Genomic DNA, 12,636 nt, shown 5'->3' on the forward strand with positions numbered 1-12,636 from the left:
GCACATATAGAGTATCGATGTGTATTGATACATTGTAATTATTATGCGTGTGTAATTATTTATTTTTTTAAAATACAGATGACTCTTTTAGAGTGTTGGGAGATCTATTAGGATCAATCTTTGCAAGAAGCAATTACAAGAATTATGAAGACATGTTTCTAGGAAATAATCTAGAGAAGTAACTTACAAAAAAAAGTGGTTTAATTTCTTTTGGTGAGGTAGGTTTATTTGATTCCTAGAAATAAAAATTTGAAATAACATGTAACGAGGCAGAACACAAGGATATAGATACTGATTTCACAGCTGGAAAAAATGAAGATTTATATTTGGACACTGATGGAATGTGACTTTAAAGTGAAAGAAATAATTTATGTTTTATAATCACTGTATTTTCCCCTATACATTTAAATACTTAAAATGATCCTTTTGAGATCCAAAGACTTCTATTTTTGCTGTATAGATAGTTTCATGTTTGCATTTTATTATTGATCATGAAAAACATTGTACGCATTTTGGCTTAGCATCATCCTCAAAAGAAAAGCTGATGGAAGGAAATGAAAGGAGAAAGGGTGGGGAGTGGTGGAGGGGCAAAGACACGTGATGGCAAAGGTGAAGGCAGGAAATATGGGTGATTATAACACAATTATATCACAAATATAGGCAATCATATAGTATAGAGTATAACTGGTGCTGAACTTGGAAGTTATTCACAAAGCATTTAGAGAAATCTGAAGCTATACAGCAGACATCTTTGAATTCATTTGTCCAAAATTGAAGGCAAATTTATGTTTGTATTTATTTATTGCAGTCTTTGCACTTACTATATAAAAACATAGGCGATGTCCCTTAATGAAAAGTATCCAGAAGAAAAAAAAGTAGACGTTGGAATCCTTGACTTCCCCAGAAGTCACTCTTTAATTTCTAATAAGCCTTTAAACACTAATAATGCCCCTGTTTGGGGACATCTATTGTTATTTTCATTTGGCACAAACAGACCAACATCAATCGTAGAAAAATACGATTTTCTATAGAAAATACTTAAAACATAGCCTACCTAAAAATACCTAACACATTTCCTACCTGCTATGTATCCCATACAAAACTGTGTATAACACTGGGCAGAGCTTTAAATTAGTCTCCTCACAGATTTTTATTCTGAGCATGATGTAGAGCCCACGTCGTCCAAAACATTTTCAAGCATGTTTTTAGAGGGGGGCACTTTTCATTTTTAATAGCTGATTCTGGTGGCTCACCTTTCTTTTCTGTGCTTTTAGAGCCTTTGGACCACTGAGGTGAATATTCAGTTTATTTCTTGCAATGAAAATGTAATTAACTGAGGAATAATTTCCAGAGGAGATTTTCTGGCAGACAAGAGGGCATTTGGAGTACGAAAGTTGTGCTGGAACCTGTGTCAAATGGGGCCCTGCCTGCATTCAGCGCTAATGGGTGACAGGTGCACAAACGCAAGTCTTGAAGGCTAGTCATGACCCCAGAGTCCCAGGGGTCCCTCGAGTCTGGTAATGTCAAGACTGAATATTGAAGTTAGAGAGCACAAAGCTCTACCTTTGGTATTTTTCATGAAGGCTGGATTAATTATAGCAAACTATAGCTAAGATTTATTGAACGTTTTTCCTGGGGAAGGAAATGGCAACCCACTCCAGTATTCTTGCATGGAAAATCCCATGAACAGAGAAGCCTGGCAGGCTATAGTCCATGGGTTACAAGAGCTGGACATGACTCAGCAGCTAAACAACAAAAATCACATGTTTAGGGACTGTATCAATTGCTTCACATGGATTAACTCATTGAAATATCATAGAAAGACAAGTAATATTATTGCCCCTTTTAGGCTTCTAGGAAACGTGGGTCTTAGAGAAGTCTAGTGTTAATAACATGTGCAAATAGACAAAAACAGTAAATGGTAGACTTACGTTCCACACCCAGTCTAATTCCAGAACAGGGGAGCTTAGCCACACTCCTATCTCTCTGGAGGCACCTCCGAGTGGCTATAGCAAGTTAGCCATTTGCCCAGTATGGTGTGTGTGTGTGCATGTGAGTGTGTGTGTGTGTTAGTCACTCAGTCGTGTCTGACTCTTTGCAAGCCCATGGAGCCCACCATCCCCCTCTGTCAATGGAATTCTCTAGGGAAGAATAGTAGAGTGGGTTGCCATTCACCTCTCCAGGAAATCTTCCCAACCCAGGTATCAAACCCAGGTCTCCTGCATTGCAGGCAGATTCTTTACCATTCTGATGGTCATTTAATCTGTTCTTAAGGACCTTCTTTCAAATTTTGAAGCAATAGCTAGATTAAGAAGTGAAACGGGTTAGTTTATAATTTGCAGGGAGTATGTAGGAAACAAGCTGTACTTTCAGCACATTTTTTGGTAAACCTAGAGTGCTCTAAAAATGTAAGATCTAGTAATATACTTAAGGTTTCTGCCTCTTTCTCTGCTGGTTTCCTAACCGCATTCTCAAGCGCATATCATCATATGTGAAAATGTGCATCTAACTAAACAAAGACACCCAGAACCTCTTTGACAAGACCTTCTACTTCGCAAGAATTCTCAACTGGAATGCATTTTCTCCTTCTCAATCTCTCATGACAAATGTCTTTAAACGTCCTGCTTTTCTTAGTGTGCCTGGTATTACAACCAATAGTGTCTTTTCTTTAGATTTTGAGTCTCTGGAATATAGAGACCATTTATTTCTTATTCATTTCCGGTACCACACCAAATATCTGTATTATGCCTGAATACATGATAATAACAATAATTACAACTGCTCTTTATTGAGGGTTTAATTTGTGCCAAGAATGTATTTCAAGTTATTCATGATGAATACCATCGTCAAATTTAGGCCTTCTTAATGCTGGCCTGGGCTTCCTTGGTGGCTGAACGGTAAAGAACCTGCCTGCCAATGCAGGAAACGTGGGTTTGATCCCTGAGTCAGGAAGATCTCCTGGAGAAGGAGATGGCAACCCGATCCAGTATTCTTAACTGGGAAATCTCATGGACAGAGGAGGCTGGCGGGCTACACTCCACGGGGTTGCAAAAAAAGTTAAACACGACTTGGTGACTAAACAACAATCCTGGCCTGGATTCTTACAATGAACTGCGGACTGGCTTCTTTAGCCTTTGTATGTTCCAGTGCCCTACACTTAGATGCCCTCAGATGATTCTTCCCAAGTGTGATTTCCTGCTCAAATATCTGGAACGGTGGTACTCCATTGTCTGCCCTTCAGCATCCGTTAAGGCCCAAAGCTGCTCCCCTAAGAATCTCTTATGCTCCAAAAAGCTGGCTCACTGAACATTTGTTAAGTACACATAGTGCTTCCTCTTCTTTGGAGCTTTGTTTATGCCTGAAAATGTTCTCTGTTCTTCATTTATACTGTGAAACACTTTACCTATCATTTCAAACATTATCCATATTCATAATCCTAATTTCCTCCTACCATCTCCCTCACTCATACCAGTTGGGCTCTTATTTGAGTTCTAACACATTGTACTACTTTGGCCATTTCCTTATTATTTGACTTTAATTATCAATTGGGCTTCCCAGGTGGCATAATGGTAAAGAATCTGCCTGCCGATGCAGGAGACCCAAGGGATGCTGGGTTTGATCCCTGGGTTGGGAAGATCCCCTGGAGGAGGAAATGGCAACCCACTCCAGTATTCTTGCCTGGAAAATCCCATGAACAGAAGAGCCTGGCAAGCTACAGTCCATGGGGTCGCAAGGAGTCAGACATGACTGAGCACCTAACACTTGACTGTTTTTTTCCACTTTCAACTGGATTTTAACCCTACTTGTGAAAAGGGATTCCATTGTCCTCAATTTTGGACCATCTGAAACTTCTAACACAATGCTTTGTGGACAGCTCAACAATCCTCATACTGATAACCCCAAGTGGGAATGTATAAGCTGTGATGTCAGGTGAACAAGGATTCCAATGTCAGGTCAATCACTCAGTAGCTGTGGAATTTGGGCAAGGTAGTTAACTTCTGAGACTCAAATTTGTTTTCAACAGGCATGGCATTGTATCTGGTACATAGTGTTATCGAAAAATTTTAAAGGAAAATATATGTTGAGTTTGACATTCATTCAATATCTATTACATGGCAGTAGCAAGTATTTGTTTCATAGAATTTTTCTCCTGGAATACCTTCAATTTTTTCTTACTAAAGATATTCTAACTCTCTCTTAATTTAGACATATTTGTGCTTGCAATAATTTTCAAAGAAGGCAAAAATTGGATTAAGGAAAGCTGTTTTATATATAGGTCTGATATTGTATTTACAATAAGATCTATATTTATTTTGCAAATACTGTAGTACTTGTCAATTAAGTAAAGTCATGAATATTTATTGAGCATCTGTTATTCATCAAACACTATTGTAGTGTTTGGGGATACTGCTGTGAGTAAGATACAGTCCTAGCTCTCCACTCTCATTCTAATGTGTACAAAGACCCCACAGATATCTAAGAAACATGATGAAAAGCTTACGTAAAAATGGGGCCAAACCTGCATTGATTAGAATCCCAAACTCCATTTCTGAGTCTTAAAACTCATCTGTTATGGCAGCTTTGGGGGAGTCCGGCAGATGGAGGCCTGGCAGGCTGCGATTCATGGGGTCACAGAGTCGGACACGACTGAGCGACTGAACTGAACTGAAGAATGGTTACTCAGATACTTATTCATTTTTTTTCCTTTTTCATGTGTTCTTTTTTTTTTTTTTAATGAAGTATAGTTGATATATATTTGTTACTGAACCAAATTTGGGTTTGCTTGCCTGCTCACAATAGAGCCAACCGGTTGACACCTGGCTATGATGGGGAAAGTGCAGCATTTATTCCAAGGCTCCATACAAGGAGTCGGGACAGCCAGTGCTCAAAAAGCCTGAAATCCACAATGGGGTCCAGCAGAGTATTTTTAAAGGCAAGGTGAGGGAGGCAAGCCCCAGGGTTGTGCACAATTCTCTGATTGGCTAATGGCGAGGTAACAGGGCGTGTCAGGGGTTATCCTTGGGTTTAGGGGTTGTCCTTAGGCTTCAGTAGGTTTGGGGAGCTTCATGCTCTCCATTTTTTGAATAGTTAACTAGTTAACATCTTCCACCTGGGGGTCTTTAGCCGCGGTAAAAACAACTCAGGAAATGTGCATCTCAGAGGAGCTAAAGCAGAGAATATGAGTGAAGGGTCTGTCCCTGTTAAGGCCCCATTTGGTTCTGCTTGTTTACACATTACATGTTACAGGTGTACTATACAGTGATTTCACAATGTTTAAAGGTATTTGCTATATTCTCCGTGTTGTTTAGCTTATTTTATACATAATGGGTTCGATCCCTGGGTCGGGAAGATTCCCCTGGAGAAGGAAATGGCAACCCACTCCAGTATTCTTGCCTGGAGAATCCCACGGACGGAGAAGCCTAGTAGGTTACAGTCCACGGGGTCGCAAAGAGTCGGACACGGCTGAGCGACTTCACCTCACCTTCACCTCTTAACCTCCTACCCCTCCCACTGGTAACCACTAACTTATTCTCTGCATCTGTGATTCTGCTTCTTTTTTGTTATATTCAATAGTTCCTTGTATTTTTTAAGATTCCAGATACAAGTGATTTGTCTTTATCTGACTTATTTCACTTAGCATATGCAGGGTATTTTGTTACCCAGAGTTTTAAAAGCTAGGACTTTATGAAACAATGTTGCCAAGCCAAGCTGAATATGTGTTTCCTCTTCTGGGCAAAACTAAGACTAAATCTGTAAGTCTTAGGGTGTAGCAGATGGATCTGAGCTTTCTCTATTCCTATTTAAATAACCTAAAGTAGTTCTCAGGGAGTGAAAGTTGTTCCATGTTGGCTGGCGGACAGGAGCTGCCAAAACACCGACGCTCTTCGTTTGCAGCCTCCTAGGTGAGTCCTAGCGGTGTCCCAGGTCCTTGGCCGCTCCTCCCTCCGGCCGGCGCCGGCAGCCCCCGCGGGCCCGGGTGCGAGGGCCGTCCGGAGGGAGGAGCGCGGAGGGCGTGGGCCGGGGCGGGGCGAGCCCCCGCCTGGGTGCGCGCGGGGAGCTGTCAGTGTCACGCTCGGGAGCGGGAGGAAGTGCCGGGTCCCCGAGGAGCGCGAGCCGAGAGCCGGCGCAGCGTGAGACAGCACATCCTGCGCGCGCCCGCCCGCCGCCCTCGGGAAGCGCTCTGGCGCCGCCGCCGCCGCGCTCGCGAGCCCAGCGCCGCCGCCGCCCGCGTGCAGGTAAACGGGAGCGGGGCGGGGGGTGGTCGCGCTGCCCGGACCGCCGCCCCCGGGGGGCCTCGGCTTTCGCAGCCGCCCGGCAGCAGTGCGGCGCTGCAGCCGCAGCCGGACCTTGGCCTCGGCCCCCTCCCCGGGCTCCTGCGTGCCCCGCGGCGCCCGAGAGCGGCCAGAGCCTACCCCCACCCCTCCCCAGCCCCCGCGGCAGCCCCTGCTGCCGCTCTCCCGGCCGAGCCAGGAGGCGAGCGCGGAGCAGAAAGAGTGAGTCGTGGTGCCATCACCTTGTCGCCCACCTTATGCCCTGGGAGGGGCGTCCCGGGGCGCCCCGCCTCGGTTTTTCTCCCGGGGAGCTGATGGCTAGCAGCAGTGAAGCCTGCACCCCCCCGGGCATAAGCTGACGCACCAGCTGACGGGGAGGAGGAGGCCGCAGAAGGCGGGCGGGCGGGCGGGATGCTGTTTTGAGTACATTTTCAGCTGTCTGCAAAGCTCTTAGATGCTGTTGCTACCCGCCAAGTGGAAGGAAGCGAACGCACTTCCAGCAAGGCATTAATGAAACACTCGCGCAAGAAGGGGCCCGTTTCTCTCACGGCTGCGCACACACAAAAAAGTGTGGCTGGGGGATATGTTTTCGTAAACACCTTTGCGGCCGCGTGGCTCTCCTTCCCCTTCTCCCGCTCCCGCAGCGCTCTGGCCTTAAAAATCCGTGCGTCGTCATCGCAAGGGCAGTGATCCTGGCGGCACTGATGGGAACTGAGAGTGCGGGAGTCTCATGACTTATAACAAGGGTGAACACAAACCCGGGATCAGGACAGGAAATTACTTAGGAAATTAAAGAACTCAACCGAATACAGGAGATGGAATATATTCGTTATCCTGGACTCTCCCACATCTAGGTAAGGGGCAGAAGAAGTAGCCAGCCATTTTCTTGCCTGGAATGCCTTTCAAGTGGGCTGTAGACTTGCTGTAGTTAAGCGTTGTGTAAAATTGCTTCCAAATATTCCAGATGAGCAGAAAATATTACTAACACAAAGGCGTGGTAGCTGCAGAAGACAGCATATGGTTAATATTAACACAGATAAGGGTGATTACTTATGTACACATTATCATCATGGAAATTATAGAGAAATACGTTGACAGTATTTAGTAAATTTGAGCGTTCAGTGCAAGTTGCAACCTGAGGGTACCAGTGGGAATGTGACTCATAATTTCTCTGATTATTTAGAATGCCAAATTTTCACCAGAAGTTTTCTCATGGAAGAAAATGGACCCAAACTCTGCTCTTCTGACTCTGCTTCTTAGTAAAATAAAATCATACACTCCTGTCACCGAGTGGGCATTAGTTCTCTTCATAGGGACCAACTTCCCAATGTTTCTTGAGGTTTGAGGATCCAGTGCTCCAAAGCCATTTCTTTTAAAAATCTTCCAGCACCATCATTGGTATTTTTAAATAACGTCCAGGCTTTCTTCAGCCGGATCAGCTGTGGAGCAGCTTCTTGGCTCAGGACATCTCTATCTCTTCCTTGTCTGGGGTATCAGGCACTGATGCACCTGCTTGCTCTCCTTGGACCTCAAGGTTGCTGAGCTTCTGCTCCTCAGTTCCCTGGAGGCAGAGGGATGGCTCAGCCTCTCCCTACACCCCTCAGCCTCTCCCTACACCCAGCCTTTCCTCCTCTCCTGCTGGAAATTTGTCCTGAGGCTTTTGTGGTGTTACAGGTCTGTGTTATTAAGAATAGTCTCCACTTGGGATATGGGCAGAGAAGATAATGTAACCCACAGGAAAATGGAGCAGAGTTCTTACGGTAGTGGTCCTTGGCCCCTTGTTTGTAATGAACTGAGATGGTAAGAGGAAGTCACCAGGTGTTTCTATCATCACGTTTTATGTCTAAGAGTTGGCTTTATGAACTTTTTTCCCCACCCCTCCTACTTCAAACACTCCTTCCAGAGTCTGCATTTAATAAATGAGCCTTTCCCTTGTGCTGAGTCAAGCAGTTCTTGGAGATAAAGCCTGGGTACTGCTCTGTTCACATTCAGAAAAACCACGTAGAACACTCTGGTAAAATCCATGCCAAGTTTTTAAACCCAGCCATATCTCTTAGCAAAGACAAGTATGCACAGGCTTCATCAACAGTTACCTCAAAAAAAACAAAAACAAACAAAAAAAGACTTTACTGGCAGTCCAGTGGTTAAGACTCCGTGCTTCCAATGCAGGGGGCCTTGGTTGGATCACTGGTTGGGGAACAAGGATCCCACATGCCATGGGGCACAGCAAAAACAACAACAAAACAACAAACCCAGTTACCTCAAAGGGCCATTCACTCTCCCAGGTTGAGTGTATCACTTTGTTTCTTTCTGTTACTTAATAGCATCAAATGTAAAGGTCACACGCATCCTTTGCAAACTTAAATATATTCTTTCATCATCATAAGCATGTTTTTATTCATTCTTTCTTGTGCTTTGCCCCATCAAAGAAAACAAAAGTTGTTGATAATACTTTTATTTATAATAAAATAAAATAATACTGAGCATTTTAGCAGTGCTTAGTACATTTCCTAAATGTGTTGCACTAAATGTATATCACTAAATATATTTAGTGTATTTAGTAAATGTATTGAGTTAAATGCATTTCACTCCCAATATATTTATGAAATTGTATTGAGTACTTGACCAGGTATTGCATTTTAAACTACTCATGTATTAACATATTTAATCCTCACAAAAATCTGCTAAAGTAGATATTATTTGTAATTCTGTTTGACAAACAAGGAAACTAAGACACAAGGATGTCAAGTAACTTACTGAAAATTGCTCAGCTGAGAAGTTATAGAGCCAGGATTTGAACCTAGGCAGTCTGACTCTAGTCTTACAGAGGACAGTTTATACTGGTTAATTTTTATTATTGAAATCCAGCTCTTCTGTTATCTCATTTTAATCCCTATATTAATCTTATGAAGTAGACATTATCTGTGTTTTACAAATAATAAAACTGAGTTAAGTAGGTTGATACACAGCAGAGGTAGGATTCAAATCACTTCTGTTTGACTCTAAAACCAGGACTTATCCATTTTAGCTAGCATTCTCTCTGAGAAATAAAAAAGTTGAGCTTGTCTGTTCTTTTGGGTTTGTTGCCCATTTTCCCTGTGAGCCATTGCTATTTCTTTTACGCCTGAAGGGTAGCCGTGTTTCTTTGCCAAGCGATTGGTATGCTTTTTTGCCAGGCAGATGATACGGCAAAACCAACGTGGGACCATAGCTCTTTTCACATCAGATATCGCCTTTGTTCTGTCTCCTTAATGAAACCAGCTAATTCCCCGTAATACTTTATGGGTCTCAAATACCATATAAATAGTTGTTTCCTTGGTCAGAGACCCCTTTTCCTAGCAATGTTTGCGTCTTCTACATACCCTATAAAATGTGAGAAAATAGTTCTTTCGGGAACTTTGTTGGGACAGAGAACTTCTGGAGCTCACTTCTTTTGAGAATTAACCAAAGTAAGCCCTACTGTCATTTCTTTGAAATTCATAAACCATTGCCTGGGTCCACGTTAAAAAAAGGAGGCGTTCTCTTGCCTGGGAACTCTTCATTGGTACCCCAGACTTATTTCCTTGGCTTTTTCTCTGCAGGAACGCTGGCACCAGACTGTCAGTGTGAAGTTTGCATTGTAACACAGACATCGCTGCCCGGGTGCCACGTGTTTATAAAGCATCTCCGAGTCTTTGTTTAGAGGAGGCTTCTGAGGCAGTCACCATGGAGGGCAGGCGTATGAGAGTTTCCAGGTGGTCATTGAACCCAATATAATTGATGCAAAATTTTATGCATTTGTGCTAAAGGCAGTGTTCCAGGGAAAAGCGGGTATTTGTGACTAACAAGAGATTAAGAATCGCTGGTTCTGGTGCGCTGTTTAGGAAGGGGGAGGAGTGGAGGCCATTCTGCTGAAGTGTGTTGCAAACAAGGCAAAGCTATCCTGTTGGAGCCAGCCAAGAGGGAATGTTCTTGGCCCTCAGGACATTGTTGGCATTTCACTACAGAGGCATACTAGAGTGCCTGGTGCAGGGCGACACCCACTGATGCACGCTGCAACCACGAGAGGTCTCCAGGGTTTCTCGCAGCCCTTGCACTGCTTGCCATTCACTCAGCACTTACCCTGCACGCTCACAGTTCATAGACTCTTCCCAACATTCCTGTAAGGCTGGCATTTCTATCTTCACTTGGCAAACAAGGAATTGGGTGACTAGAAACATTAAGCCACTCGATCAAGGCCACAGCAGGCCAGTTAGTAGAAAGACTGGATTTCAAATGTAGGTTAGATTCCAAAGCCAGTTCATCCTCTTCCCAACATAGTTCATTGTTTCTCTATGTGGGATGCTAAGAAAGTACTGTTTAGTGTAGCTTTTTACTGTGGCAGGACAGAGTTCCTCAAGAACACTCTCATATGCTGATAGGAAAAGCCTGAATGTGTTTTTAGAGGGGAACAAGAGAATTGGACATTTCTTGGCACGGCAGAGGATAAGCGCATTTCCTTGAGGTGTGCTCATACGCCGCACGTTTGATTCTCAATATGGTGTCTTGCTGAGCACCAAATGAATAGCAGTCCCTGGCAAAGACAGCTCAGAGATTGGATTAGTTGATTTTTCCCAGGTAGCCGCAAGACTTTGCATCTGTGCTTCATCACTCAAGGTCTGTCTGACTCTTTGCAACGCTGTGGACTATGGCCCACCAGGCTCCTCTATCCATAGGGTTCTCCAGGCAAGAATACTGGACTGGGTGGCCTGTTTCTACTCCGGGGACTCTTTCAGAACCCACAGATGGAACCCGTGTCTCCTGAGTGTCTCCTGCATTGGCAGGTGGATTTGTTCCGGCTGAGCCACCTGGGAAGCCCAGCTGAAGACTTTATTTATTGCAAAAATGAACTTACTTCAAAGTTGAGTTTGAAGCAGCGCAGTGTTCTGGGGCTTGCATGATCTAGCTGCACCGTTGTGATCTGGAACCCTAACTGGGTACTTAATCCTGGGAAGACCTCTGCTCACCAGATGACCTATATGCCCTTTAATTTTCAGTTCCTATCAACCCTGCAGTCCTTCCCCATCGTTTCATTTTGGGGTACAGATCAGCTAATGCTGTTAGTGTGGCAAACATGTGAAAGCAGAAATCTATGTTAGGGTCGAGGGCATTCTTTTTATTTATTTGTTTATTTTTACCTTATCTGGCTCCACCAAGTCTCGGTTGTGGCACGAGAGAGTTCAACATTGAGAGAGTTGAACTGTAGCCCCTGGACCACCAGGGAGGTCCCCAAGTGGCATTCTTTATGATAAAAATGAGCCGCAGACACTGTAGAGGATGACTGCCTTTGATCAACAGGTTGTCTGGGGAACAGACACCACCAGTGTGCCTCATTATGCTTCAGCCTTTTTTCTCTCCTATAACGTCTATAAAGGTTTTTAAAAATTCTACTGCTCCCCCACCTCCACACACTTTAGGTTGACATCTAACATTTTTATTATGTAAAGAATCACTGTGAATGTCATTTCCAGAATATTGTAAACCTTGACCTTTACAAATAAAACGATGACATCATTCTTTGAATCCCAAGTACAATCCAAATGCTAGTCCAACCTCTTTTAAAACGTACCCGAAGAAGCTCTTCTACAGAAGCGTGCTTTTATACCTTGTGGTCAAGCATCACAGTGAGCTTTGGGCTTCCTTTTTTACCCCTGGTAATGGAGGTGGGAGAGGAGACCTTGAATGACTCTTCAGCCACAGGTGTGTTCCCTGGCTGGTCAGTGTTTGGAAAGCCTGCAGACAGAAGGTCGAGATCTGGAAATAACAATGTTATTAGCTCTCTCCTTTCCTGCACACTCTGTAGAAAGCCTCGTGGGTGCCAGGGCACATGACGCCAGTTTGGAGAGCACATATTTATTTAGCACAGGTGCTGTGTGTTACAGGTCACTGTGGGGCCAGTGCTGGGAGTCAGGTCCGTGGGCTCTTTCCATGTGGCTCAAACTCAAAGTGGCAGGGCTGGAAGGAACTGCAGAGCCGCTGTTCCCATCTCGTGCCCTTAGGCTGGTGACTGTGTGAATAGTTGTCTTTCCTTTATTGAGTGATTTATAGGAAGAGATCTGCCCTTTCCCCTGTGTTTATATTTTATTTTTTATATATTTTTTGATGTGGGCCATTTTTAGAGTCTTTATTGAATTTGTTACCATATTGCTTCTGTGTTACGCTTTGGTGTTTTGGCCATGAAGCAGGTGGGATTTTAGCTCCCAGACCATGAATGGAACCTGCACCCCCTCCACTGGAAGGTGACATCTTAACCCTGGACCACTAGGGACGTCCCTCCAGTGTGCTTTTGTAGATCAGTGGTTCTCAGCCAAGAATGACTGTCCTTCCCTGGGGACATTTGGGCAAT

The 12,636-nt window shown here is 44.0% G+C and overlaps 1 protein-coding gene across 11 annotated transcripts in view; it reads left to right on the forward strand.

The window, feature by feature from the left end:
- The window catches only part of DYNC1I1 (dynein cytoplasmic 1 intermediate chain 1), a 581,233-nt gene that overhangs the window by 203,281 nt on the left and 365,316 nt on the right, over positions 1-12,636 (forward strand). Inside the window, exon 1 of one of the 11 annotated variants that reach the window (XM_069587456.1) lies at positions 5,897-6,236. The exons of 9 other annotated variants lie outside the window; for them this stretch is intronic. The gene's annotated coding sequence lies outside the window, so the exon portion shown is untranslated. Of the gene's footprint in view, positions 1-5,896; positions 6,237-12,636 lie in introns of those variants that run through there. One more of the 11 variants, XM_069587455.1, reaches the window with a different exon arrangement.

This window comes from Ovis canadensis, chromosome 4, assembly GCF_042477335.2.
Source record: "Ovis canadensis isolate MfBH-ARS-UI-01 breed Bighorn chromosome 4, ARS-UI_OviCan_v2, whole genome shotgun sequence".
Classification (NCBI taxonomy): Eukaryota; Metazoa; Chordata; class Mammalia; order Artiodactyla; family Bovidae; genus Ovis; species Ovis canadensis.